Source organism: Prionailurus viverrinus, chromosome B4 (genome assembly GCF_022837055.1).
Source record: "Prionailurus viverrinus isolate Anna chromosome B4, UM_Priviv_1.0, whole genome shotgun sequence".
In the NCBI taxonomy this organism is placed as follows: Eukaryota; Metazoa; Chordata; class Mammalia; order Carnivora; family Felidae; genus Prionailurus; species Prionailurus viverrinus.
Genome location: NC_062567.1, coordinates 33,601,642 through 33,617,988, shown reverse-complemented (window position 1 = coordinate 33,617,988; position 16,347 = coordinate 33,601,642). Strand labels below are relative to the sequence as shown.

Sequence of the window (16,347 nt, the reverse complement as noted above, 5' to 3'; positions counted from 1 at the left end):
CCCTCTCAAATAATGTTCTTATTCGCTAGGTCTCACACAGATGGGCTTGTGATTGATTTCTTGTACCATAGAGACTAAAGACTATTTGTGGTCATTCTTGAATGGTTCTTATATTTGTTTTTAGCCATTATGGAAGTAACTGAGTTTCAGTGATTACCCCTATAAGTTACTAGGACAAATTGCTCAAATACGACTATCTCATCCAAAAGGATGACAGTGTAAAAGCTAATGTCCTTTTGAATCTAGGATGATTATATGAATGTGATATGCCTATTTGTTAGCATGTACTTTTTTTTCTCAAATTACATTGGTGACATTTGACCAGGGTCACTTTTTCCAAAGCATCTTTCTCATGAGAGCCCAATAAAAGGCAGTTTGAACCAGCTCTTTGAACAAATTCTCATATATTTTCTGTAATTTGTTCTTAACTGATCTAGTTCTCATTTCTTCAGCTGTCTTGGACTTTGATCTAATGCTCACATCACTAAGCATGTGTGAAAAAGAACATGGATCAAGGAGTTTTTAAAAATCCTTAAAGTAAAATGGGGATATGGGAAAAGACCTGATTTTTTTCTTTTCTTTTTTTTTTTTTTTTCCTGTTCATGGTCCAGGGAATGAGGCCCTCTTGTGATGGGCAGTGTACAATATATATAGTATCTCTGGAATTGCTCCTGTTTTATGAACATCTCTTCTAATCTGTTAACCTTCATAGAAGTGGTCTGGATCTAGTAACATAGTGGTTAAAAGCATGGGCTTTGGAGTCAGACCTAAATTTGAAATGCAACTGTCTGTGTTCATTAGTTATGTGATGTTGGATGAATTACTTTACCTCTTTAATCCTTTATTTCCTCATCTGTAAATGAGGATAATGATAGTACCAGCTTCCTAAGGTTTTTGTGGCTAGAATAGATGTTTAATTATGTAGCTCTCCTCTGAATTTAGAGGGAATTATTAAATGTCAGTGGATTTCAAATATTTTTAAATATTTATAAGCACTTTTATTTGATCTCTGTTGTTTTATGTGATCCTCAGATTAATGGTATGGATTAGGTAAGATAAAGATTGTTGTTTTTATTGTTAAGAGTTACATGAAGTTTTAAATTAGCACATTACTTTTGATTGGCACTTGGGGCCACTCTCACTAATACCCTGGGACTTTCAGGAAATTATAATATAATATTTTCAATAAATTTTCTATTTTATGCCCACTTTCTTGTTTCTAAGTCTTGATGACGTACCATAGACCTTACAATGAATTTATTTTGTTTGAGTTCTCAATGAGCAGAGCTGATTTTATCAGTATGTTAAAATAATGGAAGCCTTACTGCCTCAAAGTAGTACAATTTTTTTCTTCTCCAGAACATTTAATTTTAGAATTCTATTTATTTTTTATTTTTTTAATGTTTATTTTGAGAGAGAGAAAGAGAGTATGCCCATACACACAAGCGGGGTAAGGGCAGAGAGAGAGAGAGAGAGAGAGAGAGAGAGAGAGAGAGAGAGAGAGAGAATCCCAAGCAGGCTCCATGCTCAGTGCAGAGCTTGATCTCATAAACTCTGAGATCATGACCTGAGCCAAAATCAAGTATCAGATGACACCCAGGCGTCCCTAGAGTTCTGTTTATTATAGGTGAATGGTATCATCCATTTCTTACTGACAGTTTATAGGAAGTGGCTTTTCTTTCAGAGTTGGTCAGAGACTCAGCATCCAGCACAAAGTAAAGAACTGCCCAGGCTCTAGCATGTTTAGGCACTGGAGCTTAGGCATTGTTGTTTGACATGCACCTTCTGCTTGCATTCCCAACTAAGCGCCCCAATATGCTGTGCTCTTCAAACTAGAGTTTTGACTTCCCCAGTATACTTAGAGTTAGTAATACACCCTTAGGGCTAGAGTGCATTTGAGAGATAATCTAGTTAAAAAACATACTTGATAATACCTAACATTAAATGCTTTCTGCGTATCATGCAGGGGTGTATACTTTCTTTCATTTTCTTAGTTAGCATTACAGTAATCTTCTAGCAAATAAGAATTGTCATAATGTTTTATAGGTGGCACACTGAAGCTTGGAGAGATGGAGGTTACATGACTTACTGCCTGGGATTCAGAGTCTAATCAATTGAAACTCCGAAACTTATGTTCTTGATCATAATGCTATAATGCCTCCTTGTGTGGAATCTGAATATATGTGTATATATGAAACAACTCAGAATAAAGGAGGATTTGGCATCATGTGGTGGTTTGGGATATTTTTCAGTGACTGTTTCTCTTCCAGTGTTCTAGGTGGATCATTGTTCCATTACCATTGTGAGCAGTGTTTAGCCAGGTATGAGTCATAGGGTAGTGGTGGGGGCAGGTACTGCAGTATAACATTGGTGTGGTATTCAAGTGAGCTTGTGAAGATGGCCTGTCTAGCTTCTGAGTGCCCCTTCTTCCTTCTCATTCCCTCTATACCTGAGAAGATCATTTTAGGAAAAGAGTGTTGGCAGAGTAGAGGTACATATTATTATACCAGAGGCTTTCAGATCTGGGGGGCTCCCTGCCACCACCACCAGTCTCCCAACTCCAGTGGTGAATTAGCACCATTCACAGTGGTGAACGTGTCTTGTTTGTGGAGATGCTAATAATGATAAACTTGAGAAAATGCCAGGAAAACATAAGTGTTAAGTATTGCTGTTAATATACTAGGAGAATAAAAACAGTGTATAAATTTCAAATGTTCAGTATAAAATTTAGTCTATCTAGTGGAGAATAGAAAAGAATGAGGCAGTGAGGATGGGGAGAAACAAGATGGTATGTAGACACCAAAAATGTTGGCCAAAATTGTATGAATATGGGAAAGGCAATATATGCAATGAGTTAAATGTAGATTAAAATACAGACCTCGAGGTGCCTGGGTGGCTCAGTCAGTTAAGCATCCAACTCTTGGTTTCAGCTCAGGTCGTGATCTCACAGTTCGTGGGTTCAAGCTCTGCACTGGGCTCTGTGCTGTCAGCGTGGAGCCTGCTTGGTATTCTCTATCTCCCTCTCTATCACTCCCCCACCCCCCCGCCACTTGCACTGTCTCCCTCTCTCTCTCAAAATAAATAAATAAACTTAAAGAAATAAATAAACTTAAAAAAATACAGACCTCAATTGGGCTAAAAAATAAGATACAGAAATATCCTGTCAGTAAGAGTTAAGCATAAAACAAAAAAAATAGCAGAATTAAAAATAAAAAATAGATAAAATTTGGGGTGCCTGGGTGGCTCAGTCGGTTAAGCGTCCGACTTCGGCTCAGGTCACGATCTCATAGTTTGTGAGTTCGAGCCCCGCGTCGGACTCTGTGCTGACAGCTCGGAGCCTGGAGCCTGTTTCGGATTCTGTGTCTCCCTCTTTCTCTGCCCCTCCCCTGCTCATGCTCTGTTTCTCTCTATCTCAAAAATAAATAAACATTAAAAAAAATTAAAAAAAATAGATAAAATTTAAAAAATAAAATAAAAGGTTTATCAAGAAAATATGCCCTCCCACTTATTTTAACATTAATTAAATTATCTTTTAAGGCAAAGAAGTTATAAAGCACAAAGAGCGATGTTATGTACTGATAAAAAGAGCAGTAGATCAAGAAAATAAGATGATTGTGAACATTTATGCATCTAACAACATTGCCTTTAAATGTGTAAAACAACAGTGGTGAGAAATAGATGAAACCAACAGTTGCAGTTGCTCATTAGTACAGATTGCTTTCAGAACTTGATCAAAGAAACAAAAGTAAAAAACAATTCAGAAAATTTCAATAACATTAATAAGCTCAAATAGGTATTCTGTAAAATATTGCACTAACAAATACAGAAAACACTTTTTAAGAACTTCTTGAATAGTCATAAAAATCAAATGTGTTAGGCCACAGAGGATATGTCAAAATTCCCAAGAATTAAAGTCACCTGGACTGTGTTCTTTGACGCCAATGTAGCAGAATTAGAAATCAGTAATGAAGGGGCATCTGGGTGGCTCAGTCGGTTGAATGTCCGACTTTGGTTCATGTCATGATCTCATGATTCATGAGGTCAAGCCCACATTGGGCTCTGTGCTGACAGCTCAGAGCCTGGAGTCTGCTTTGGATTCTGTGTCTCCCTCTCTTTGTGCCCCTTGCCTACTCACACACTCTCTCTCAAAAATAAATTAAAAAAAAAAATCAGTAATGAAGAATTGCAACATAAAACAAATAAATTTGGAATCTGAAAATGTAGTACTTTTTAGTATAATCGACACATAATATTACATTAAGTTTCAGGTGTACAACTCAGTGATTTGTTTATGTTATGCTGTGTCCACCACAAGTATAGTTACCATCTGTCCCATTATGTTGCTGTTACAATATCATTGTATTCATTATGCTGTGCATTTATTCCTGTGACTTATTTATTCCATATTTAGAAGCTTGTACCTCCCACTCCCCTTCACCCAATTTGCCTAACCCCCCACTCCCCTGCCCTCTGGCAACCATCAGTTTGTCTTCTGTATTTATAGGCCTGATTGTGCTTTTTTTATTTATTCATTTTTTTGTTTTTAAATGCCACTTAGGAGTGGAATCATACGGTATTTGTCTTTCTCAGTCTGACTTACTTCACTTAGCATAGTATTCTCTAGGCCCATTCATATTGTCTCAAATGGCAAGATCTCATCCTTTTTATGGCTGTGTAATATTTCATTGTATACATATCATGTTTTCCTTATCCATTTGTCTATTGATGGACACTTAGATTACTTCCATATCTGGGCTTTTGGAAATAATGCTGCAGTAAACATAGGGGTGCATGTATCTTTTTGAATTAGTGTTGAAAATATACTACTTAATGACCATGGGTTGAAGGAGACTGGAACAGAAAGCAAAAGAAAATCTGTGGGGTACAACTAATCCTCTAGTATCTAGAGGGAAATGTCTAGTTTTTATGTTTATTGGAAAATAATAAAGAATAAATGCAAATAAGCTAAGTATGTAAGTCTGGAAACTAGGAAAAAAATAACAAAACCAAAGAAACAGTAAAATGGAGGGTAACAGATACTAAGTAAGCAATCAGTAGAGGATAAAATAAACTAAGTGTTGTTTTAAAAAGGCTAATCAGATAGGAATGTCTCTTACAGAATGATAAAGAACTACTAGCACCATACAATTTAAAAATAATAAAAGACATTTATAAGCAATTATATTCTGATAAGCTTATAAAGACAGAACAAAAGAATACATTTCTGGAAAATGTGACAAAGTAGGTTCAAGAATTAATAGAAAACATGAACAGTAATCATTATAGAAAATTAAAATGGTATTCAGCCTCAACCCTATCTCCTTCTAAATCCTGTGACTTGGCTTGCCAGGAGAGCTTTATAAAACATTAAAAAATAATCATTTTTTATATTTAATGTTTTCCAAAAAGTAGAAGCAAGAAAGCCCAAGACTCTACAAGAGGATACAAGGAAAAAGAAATAAATTCAGAGATCTGTTGTTATCAATAAGTGGTATGATTTAATACTGTAAGATATCAGTTCTCCCGAAATTAGTATTTACATATTTTTCAATTCCAATGAAAATACTCAGCAGTATTTTTTTAGAAACTCATTTTACTTTAAGTTTTACATGGACAAGTCACAAAAGATGTATCATTTCACTTGTATGTGGGACCTAGAAAAGTCAGATTCATAAAGATAGAAGGAGAATGGTGGTTGTTATGAGCTGGGGAGAATGGAGAAGGTTTTTTTTTTTTTAAGTGGAACAGTTTTTGTTTTGTAAGTTGAAGGGAGTTATGGAGATTGGTAATACAGCATTGTGAATGTACTGAACACCATTGACTTATACACTTAAAAATGGTGAAGATGGCAAATTTTATGTTATGTGTATTTGACCACAATTGAAAAATTTTAAAACTTACGTTGACAAATAAAGCTATACTAACATTAAAGTGAAGAAAAAGAGGAAAAGATGGGTAGATCTGCCTTAATAGATTTGAAAATATACCACAGAGCCATAAACCAACCTGAATATTCACCCTGGAATTGTGTAGTACTGGCAAAGGAATGGGCAAATAGACCAGTGGGAAAAAAGAGAGTTTAGACGTGTATATAGATGGGACCATCATAAACTAGTGCAGATTAAAAGAGTGTTAGAAAATTGACATACAGAGAATGAAATTGGCCACCTATCACTTACCAGATAAAACAGTGGACTCCATATGACCTCAGTGTGAAAGGGAAACCTATAAGCCTAATTAATGAAAATGTATATTAGGTAGGATACATTTAAGATACATTTTAAATGACGCCATCAAATTTAAGTATTTCTTTTTTTTTTTTTCAACGTTTATTTATTTTTGGGAGAGAGACAGAGCATGAACGGGGGAGGGGCAGAGAGAGAGGGAGACACAGAATCGGAAACTGGCTCCAGGCTCTGAGCCATCAGCCCAGAGCCCGACGCGGGGCTCGAACTCACGGACCGCGAGATCGTGACCTGGCTGAAGTCGGACGCTTAACTGACTGCGCCACCCAGGCGCCCCAAATTTAAGTATTTCCATTCAAGAAAGAACTCTACTGGCAAAGTTAACAAATATGTGACTGATTAGAAGATATTTTCACTGCCTCCCAAAATAACAAAGATTGGAATATAGAATAAAAAAACAATGCTTATAAATCAGTAAGAAAAAGAGACTATAGGGTGAGAGAGAGGATTTAAGTAGGCAATTAACAAACAAGGAAGCCTAAGGGTTAGCAAATAAATATAGCATGGGATCCTCAATTTTGGAGACAATGAAATATATTCCATTGTTCAAATTGGTAAAAATTAGAAATTGAGTTAATATTCAGTGCTTGTAAGGTATATGGCATAGTTGGCTCCCACTGGCTCACAGAAGAACATATATTATAAGGGTGCTCACTGTAGAACAAGGAATTGAAGGCGGCCCCAACGGTTATTTCTAGAGGGGTTGGATAAGTAAAATATAGTGGGTATATACCATGGAATACTATGTAAAAGTCAAAAGCAGTGATCTTAGAAGTAATCATAAGGTCATGGATATATATATATTTAGAAGTAAGAGAATGAGGTATATAGCATTCATATGAGTTAAAAAATATGTATAAAAAATAAGCCTCTATATTTTTAAGTTAATGCATATTGAGTTACATATTAAATATATTAGAATGGCTGCATATTGATGGAGGAATGGATATTGGATGTGGATGGAAAAATAATAAGGCACAATAGAACTTTGCATGGGTCAATGATAGTTTTAAGTGAACTGAAGATTGAGTAATTTATTTCTTTCTCCAAGTTGATGAAAGTGTGAAAACAGTAATTCTGACTGTGTAACTACTGTGAGGTATGTCGGGTATGGTGTATTTACCACATTGATTCTCAGAGTTGTTTGGTTTATCTCTCTGACAGGGCAGATGTCTCTGTTTTTTCCTCATCCCTTCCAACACCGAGCGTCTGTCAACAAGGACTCTACAGTTGTTCTGAAGGGTTATTCTTTTTGGTAACTAAGGGGCTTATATTTTAATGCTGACATGTGGAGAGCAGACATTGGCCCTAAATGGGGTACAGATTTGAAACCGAGTAAATCTAGGAGTTTTGTGAGAAAAAGTGGATTAGAAAAAAATTAATCCTACCAGTATTAATTGACAATATTAGAAACTGACTTACCTGATTTTAGAGTTGGAGGAAAGGTGTCTTCTCATGAGCTTTGAGTTTGAATATGCATAGCTGCTGTCAACATTTCAGCCTAGTCCATACAGATTCCCACAGGTAAGAGCCCTGCTTAGAATGAACTTACTACCCCAAATTAGTTAATCACCTATGGAATTTATTCTGAACCAACATCAGAAGTAAGAACAAATAAGAATGATTAGACCCTTAGGAACGTTGGATAATAGAAAGAGACCATAAATGAAATGATTAAACTAAAGTATGGAGAAGTAAGCATAGGAGCACTCTTTAGAATGGAAGAAAAAAATACAACTTATTGGGCTGTTGTTTCAGGACCATTGAGAGTAAAAGCTGAGCAGTGTAATAAAGGGCAACACTAGCTGTAGTTGTTTAGTGTCTTTTAATCTTGGCTTTGCCAGTTACTTGTTAATGTAAGTTGATACTTTCTGTGCTTCAGTTTCCTCATTTGTGAGAATAGCATTACCTTCTAGAATGTTATGAGAGTTAGTGCATGCACATATAGCACTCAATAAATACTACCTTGTTACATACATGAAGGAAGGATTTAAAACATGAACAAGGGGCAAAACACTATACATAATACCAGGCAGGTTGTTAAAGAACAAAACAGAGTTTTAGATATGAAATATGTAATAACTAGGGGTGCCTGAGTGACCCAGTCAGTTAAGCATCTGACTCTTGATCTCGGCTCAGGCCATGATCTCATGGTTTGTGAGTTCGAGCCCTGTATCATGCTCCATGCTGATGGTGTGGAGCCTGCTTGGGATTCCCTCTCTCTCTTCTCTCTCTCTCCCCCTCCCATGCACTCTCTCTTTCTTAAATAAATAAATTAATTAAAACTATTAAAAGAAATACATAATAACTAAAGTGGAAGAACAATGTAGTAGTAAACTGCAAAGTAGAGCTGCAGAGACAGTGAATTGGAAAATACATCTGAGGAGACGTTATCCGGAGAGCAATAGGACACATAAGAAGATAGAAATTAAAGAGAAGTCTGTCGAAATAGAAATCTAACATATATAAGGGAGTTTCAAAAGGGGAGGATAGAGGAAATGGGAGGCAATTTTAAAAGAGATAATTGCTGAGAATATTTCTGACCAGATGATAGGAATGGACCTTCTGTTTAGGAGCAAATAATTCTTGAGCAGGAAGATATCCTCACCTACCAAAAATCACAATGAAACCATAGATAAACTGATTTTAAAAGCCACCAGAAATTTGGGGTACCTGGGTGGCTCAGTCTGTTAAATGTCTGACTCTTGATTTTGGCTCAGGTCATGATCTCATGGTTTGTGGGTTCAAGCCCCGTGTTGGGCTCCACACTGTCAATGTGGAGCCTGCTTGGGATTCTTTCTTTCCCTCTCTCTCTGCCCTTTCCCCACTCACTCTCACTCTCTCTCAAAATGAATAAATAAACATTAAGGAACAAAAGTCATGAGAGAGGAAAGATGGTTTACCTATGAAGGATTAACAGGCCCACAGTAGGCTTTACAACAGCAACAATAGGAGCAAGAGAGAATATGGTAGGGTAAAACTTTCAAAGTTCAGTGAAAACCTTAGACAACTCCAGTTTCTTTCTTTTTTTTAATTTTAAAAAAATGTTTATTTTTGAGAGAGAGAGAGAGGGAGGGACAGAGAGAGAGGGAGATGCAGAATCTGAACCAGGCTCCAGGGTCCAAGGTGGCAGCACAGAGCCTGATGCGGGGCTTGAACTCAAGAACCGTGAGATCATGACCTGATCTTTAACTGACTGAGCCACCCAGGTGCCCTCTCAGTTCATAATTCTGAAGCCGGTGAAACTATCATTTATCACTCGACGTAGATTAAAGACTTTTTTCCAGACTACCACAGACTGAGAGTTTACTCCCTATGGATCACATAGAAAGAACTGCTAAAAAGAAAAAATTGTCTCTACAAAGAATGGGTGAGATTCAAGAGACAATAGTAGAAAAGGGATATTAATGTGACAAGTAAGAAAAAAAACAATCAAGTATCAATGTAAGAATTTGGCACAAACCTAACAACAATAGTGTCATTAATACCAGAACTCCAAAATTAGTTAAGGTTATCCAGTAAAAGTGAAGACTTTTGGAGAAAGATCATAAAAGGTAGAGCTTGTCACTTGCTTCTCCTTGTTGGTATGAGGTTGCTAAATGATAGAGCAGGTGAAATTCTGCATCTAGATTGCTTTTGTCTTCTCCATCCAGAAGAATATCATAGGACTGAAAAGAGTAGGTTGTATATTCTAATAGTGGAAAAATGAAAATGAATACCCAAGATGTGTGAGAAGAGAAATTATAAGAAAGTATTCAAGAGATCTATTCAAAGTGTGATTCTGAGATCAACAGTGTCTACTCGCCTAAGAACTTATTGGAAACAAAATCTTGAGTCATACTTTAGACATTTGAATCAGAGTCTACATTTTAAGCGTCCTTAGTCTGTAAAGTGCTGTAAAATGTTTTGTTTTGTTTTGTTTTTGGCTAGGACAGTTTAAATCCCAGGTGCAAATTAAATTACTAATCAGTTATTGATTATCATTTAGGAATCATGAAGATGATAGCAGTTTTTAAGATTGGCTTTGAGCAAATGGCACTATGATTTTCAAACAAGAGAACAAAGAGGATTGCCACCTCTGTGCACCTAAGCTTTTTCCTAAGTGCTATTTTATTTTATTTTTTTTAAATTTTTTAGTGTTTATTTTTGAGAGAGAGAGAGAGAGAAACAGAGCATGAGTGGGGGAAGGGCAGAGATGGAGGGAGACACAGAATCCGAAGCAAACTCCAGGCTCCAAGCTGTGAGCACAGAGCCTGACTTGGGGCTCAAACTCACAGACTGTGAGATCATGACCTGAGCCAAATTCGGACGCTTAACTGACTGAGCCACCCAGGTGTCCTGCCCCCTAAGTGCTATTTTAGAATGGAATATTGAAGGATCTTGAGGTGGAAATGGTCATTACTGAAAGTCAACATTAAAACTAGGTCATCTCAGGGATACCTGTGTGACTTATTCAGTTGGGTATCTGACTTTGGCTCAGGTCCTGAACTTGGGGTTCACAAGTTCAAGCCCCACATTCGGCTTGCTGCTGTCAGTGCAGAGCCCTCTTTGGGTCCTCTGCCCCTGTCTCTCTGCCCCTGCCCCACTTGCATTCTCTCTCTCAAAAATAAAAACATTTAAAAAATAAAAAAAAAATTAGGTCATCTCAGGCTAATTTTATATTATTCTTGTATCTGGTAAGATATATAAGATATATCTTATAGTTTATTATCCTATATCTAGGATTTCCAGTCTGGAAGATCAGGAGTATATGAGAAATGTAGTAGACCTATACCTCTTCAAGGCACTGGCAAGGCAGTGTAAATAAGATGGAGAAATGGAAGCTGGATAAGATGGTAATTAGGTTTCTTCATAACCTTAAATTTACTTTTCCCAAAAGGTGATGTTTAATGATGTATGTTAACTTACATAAAAATTTCTGGTAGTATTTATTATGTATCCCTCGAATGTTAACTCTTCCTTATTAAATATTTTTATTAATGAATCAGATGGAAAAAAGTATGGAGGAAGGATGGGTAATGTGCATATTAGATAAGAAATTCAGCATTCCGAAAGATCTTTAAAGAGAGTAATGGGCTAAACCAAGCAGGACAAAAATTTAAAAGGATGACTGTAAAAATTGTTAATTTTCTATCTCTCCCTCTCTCCAACAAAAAGCTAGCCCAATCAATCAATCAATCAATCTACCAAACCCATAAAAACTGACAAAAGCATCTGTATAGTGGCTGCCAGAAAACCCCTTCAAAAACAAAAAACCATATGCAATCTTCATTTGTTTTGAAAGTGCCTAGATATAAGGGTAAAGTAATCAGACGTAAAATATTGAGTTCTGGATACAGTGATTTAAAGGATGTTGGCACATTTAAGCATGTTTAGATGCAAAGAGTCTGAAATCATGGCATATTAAGGAATAGTTGAAGGGTAGCTTGGAAAAGAAATGCTCTTGGGAGTACATGATAGTCTGCATGTATCTGAATGGCTATTACGTAGAAGAGCATCTGGCCTAAGGGGCTGAACTTGGGCCAGTGGATAAAAGTACAGAAAAAGCCTTTTTTCTTTTTTTTTCTTTTCTTTTAAAACTGGATAAGAGATAGCTTTTATGGCTGGTAAAAGCAGAATATGGGCAGCCTCTGGAGAGGAACTGTGTATCTGAGTTTTACTGGAGGTGTTCAGATACTAGAAAAGCCTGCTTAAAAGGGATATAGAGACCCAGGATTTAGAGGAGAGATTCAATCAGGTAAGCTTACCAGGTCCTTCCAATGAGGAAATGGTCTCTTTCTGTGATTCTAAGGGTTTCCGGCACGATTATAAGGTTTACTTAATTTTAGTCTGGTACCAGAATAAGGAAGTGTTACAGATATGTTGGCTTAGAGGGGTCAGGGTAGAAGAACTAGATTGGCCAACTGCCCTGCATTATCAGATTTGCAGAGACCAACATTAACATTTCTACTGAGGCTACATAGCTGAATATAGCTTATTACTATATACTTTGTGTGTTGTTATTGTGTTGTCTTTACTATGAATTTTCAGGTGGAGACTATTGACATTGGTTTTTTAGACTAAATTTGCAACTTTTCTGTGTGTGTGTCTTCGTGAGTAAAGTACAAATAAACTATGTACTGTGGAAAGGCACATCTACATCCTTGGCCTTTTTGATGTTTCTCTGAGCTCTTCAACTTTTTGTCAGGTATAAGGCTTTACACAGCTCAATGCTGTTTGCCAAAATAGCCTTTTAAAAAAACGTTTACTTGTGGGTGTTGTCAGTCTTGTGGTCCAGCGTCCTTCATTCAGCCTCCATTCTAGATGAGATTAATGAGAAATGTGGTGATAGGAAATTATACTTCGTGATCTTGGGCAAATCACTTAGTTTGGGCATTGATTCATCAGCTTGAAAAAAAATTTTTTTTAACATTTATTTATTTTTGAGAGACAGAGTGAGACAGAGTATGAGTGGGGGAGGGGCAAAGAGAGGGAGGAGACAGAATCCAAAGCAGGCTCCAGGCTCTGAGCTGTCAGCATAGAGCCTGACACAGGGCTTGAACTCACGGACTGCGAGATCATGACTTGAGCTAAAGTTGGATGCTTAACTGACCAAGCCACCTAGGTGCCCCTCATCAGCTTTAACATACAGAGTTTAGATTAGTAATTTTTAAAAAGTTTATGAAATACCGCCAAATACAGAAAGAAATGCAGAAAGTAATGTAAACACCATCAGATTTAATCTACATTAATGTTTGACCTCATTAGGGGATCTTTAAAGGTTCTTTAAAGGAAAAGTTTCTAAAAAAAATTCTATTCTATTCTATTCTATTCTATTCTATTCTATTCTATTCTATTCTGTTGTATTCATTTTAGAGTGTGAGCAGGGGGAGAGCAGAGAGAGAGAATCCCAAGCAGGTTCCACATTTAGCACAGAGCCTGACTTGGGCTTGATCCCCTGTCCCTGGGATCATGACCTGAACCATAGTCAAGAGTCGGACATTCAACCAACTGAGCCACTCAGGCACTCCAAAATCTCAGTCTAAACTAAATATTCAGTGGAAATCTGGGTTAAGTAGAATATTTTATTAAAATCTCAGGGTTTTAGAACTGGTTGAGGTTAGGAATAAAGATTTGGAAGCTGTCATAATGGATGTGGTGTCTGTAGTCTAGGATTGAATTGGTTTCTCCAGAGGAAGTTATATAAAGTGAGATGTGAGGAGGGGAAAATGACAGAGGAGCCAGCGAAGAAAACTGAAAAGTTGTGGTCAGAGAATCAGAAAGGAGTGAATCATGGCAAAGCCAAGATAGGAGTTCTAGTAAACAAGCTATTGTATCCATGCAGTTACTACTGCTATTGTGTATTTAGATTCATGATGTAAATAAGATAGCTTAAGAGAGTTGATAGCTTTTGATCAGAAGTGAGTCCAGAAGAGCCGGGTAGCCATTTTTCTGTTCATGTCCAATGGTAGAGAAAATCTTGTGGAGAAAAACCTTCTGTGTTTTTGAAGTTGGCATAACCTGTTTGCCACAGACCTTGACGCTTGGCAAGCTAGGTGGATGCTGTTCCTCCAGTGCAGTTGATGTGAATAAACAAGGTCTTATTCCTCCTACCAGGAATGGTATTAGGGTGATGATTATGTGTCCAGCTCGTCTCTGAGGGGCTTTCCTGAATGTGTTTTTTTTGTGGTTTGCAAAATATGGACCTCACACAAAATTGTACTATGAACTTAGCTCACTCCAAACCAAAAAGATCAATGTAGAATTCAGAGCAATTAATCTAGTAGTAGCAGAGTGTTTTTTGTGGTTATTTTTATCTTAGATCTCCAGACAAACACATTTAAATTCTTCATTGCACAAAAAAAGTAGACCAAGAAAAAGTGTATTACAGTAAGTGATTCGAGTTGAATACTTAGTAAAGACAAGATCATTTAGTAATTCTAATTACTATGGACTTGAGTATTTCTGTACCTAATATTTGTTATATGAGATCTATTTTATACCAAAGCCTGCATTTCCAGCTACTCTTACACTGAAGGTTTGTATGTTTAATACAAGAGTTTTCATTTTTTACTTTTTTTCAGTCACCAATTCCTGTGGGTCTCATACCTGACATTCCCTCAAAATGGCATGCAGGTATCTATGACTGGTTAGCACTGGCACATTTCCAAGGTCACTTAGCTGAGTGAGGGATCTAATGTACAAATGCAGCTAGGATATCTAGGTACTTTTGGTAAAGAAGCAGAAATATGAAGTCTTATAGTTATTGCCCTATGAGACTTTGGTACCAACAGAATGAGAAACATTTAGAAATGCTGAGGGATGTATTTCTGCTGTATTCTGATTTCTTACCCACAGAAGGAAAACATTTCATTTTTCTGAAATTAATGCTGAGAAGAACTGAGAGACAAATTAGGCAGTTAAGACTTATCTACAAATTTAAATGTCTGGACTTTTTGCCTTTATAATAAGAATTCAGTAATATATTTCAGGGATATTGAGTGAAATGTCTTTTAGGAGGTTGCTTTGTCTTTGCTTGTGTTTATTGGGATATATAGTATATGTGTTTGAAGTAGAATATTCAGGGGCACATGGGTGGCTCAGTCGGTTAAATTTCCCACTTCTTTCGCTCAGGTCATGATCTCATGGTTCATGAGTTTGAGCCCTGCATTGGACTCGACAGTGACAGCGCAGAGCCTGCTTGGAATTCTCTGTTTCCATCTCTCTCTGCCCCTCTCCTGCTTGCTGTCTTTCTCCCTCTCTCAAAATAAATAGATAAGCATTAAAAAAGAGAGAAGTAGAATATGCAGTATACAAAATACAAATGAGAATGTAGAAATTAGGTGCAAATGATTTATTTTTAAATTTTCTGACATGTGTACTTTTTTAAGACTTTGACCTCTTTAACTGTGCAGAAGGGTCAGTGATTTCAATAAGCACCCTCTTGAATCACCGTGACTGATGCCCTGTAATGGATTCAGCTAATAGGAACCAAATCTGATACTGTCAAATAGGATTAGTAGCCACACAGGCCAGCTTGAGCTGTGCCTGAATGCCAAGTGGATAAGGGTCAATGGGCTCTTTTGGCATCTTAAGCAGCCTGGTTGTGAATTTCATATTCCACAAAGGTCTTTGCTCTGTGGTGGTGGTCCATTTCTTCAAATTGAATCAATATTCAGTTCTGACATTGTCTTGTGGACTTTTTTGTTTCTTTGCATGGTAGAGTGTTTCTGATTTTAATAGGTTGGTGATGGAAAACCAAGGAAATGTAAAGACTTTTGTCATCTTGCACTTTAGAAAGGACTATTGGGGAAATCATGTAATTAATCTTTTTTGCATTGAATTTTAATTCTTGCTCTGAGGTCTTTAGTGCTGAATTCAGGCACCAAAACTGTATATTTTTAGTTGTTATATTTCTTGGATTCACTGGGTTTTATTTATTGTAGTTCTACTGTTTGTCAGTAAACACATTTTTTTTTAAAATCACTTTAATCTTTTCGTTTTCCATATCTCTGAGAAAAATTTTAAATAGGCTGGCTATCTTAACACATGTCGTTTACATTTCATAAAGTATTCAAGGGAAGAACACATTTAGATCTTCTTTGATTTCTTATTTGTAATTTTCAGCATATAGATCCTTTATAAGTTTTGTTAGGCTTATACCTAGGCATTTAAATTTTTTTGGAGTGATTGTAAATGGTCATAAATTTTGAAAATTGAAATTCAGTATTGGATCCTATTTAATTTTGCCAGCTTATAAAATATCTACATTTTTAAAGCAACTATCAATATTCCATATTTTCCTTAGTATTATTGTTAAGAATGAAATATTTCAGGCACATAAAATACAGATTAAATAATAAAACACTTTAAAATAGTATCATGATGTGCAGAAGTTTTAAATTTAAATTTAAATTTAAAAGTATTTTCGTATATTTTCCTTCTAAAAGTTTTAAAGATTTGCTTCTCAAATATAAAATCTTTAATTTACCTAGAATTTATTTTTGTGTATGAGTTAGAGATCTGACCCCCTTCATCAGTATGGGTAGCCAGTTGTTTAAAGACAGTTTATTGAATACTCTGTCTTTTTCTTGCTGATTATAGTATCACCTCTGTTTTTTAT

At 36.3% G+C, this 16,347-nt stretch overlaps 1 protein-coding gene across 6 annotated transcripts in view; it reads left to right on the top strand.

The window, feature by feature from the left end:
- The window catches only part of ERC1 (ELKS/RAB6-interacting/CAST family member 1), a 532,268-nt gene that overhangs the window by 123,610 nt on the left and 392,311 nt on the right, over window positions 1–16,347 (top strand). The gene's annotated exons all lie outside the window — the stretch shown is intronic.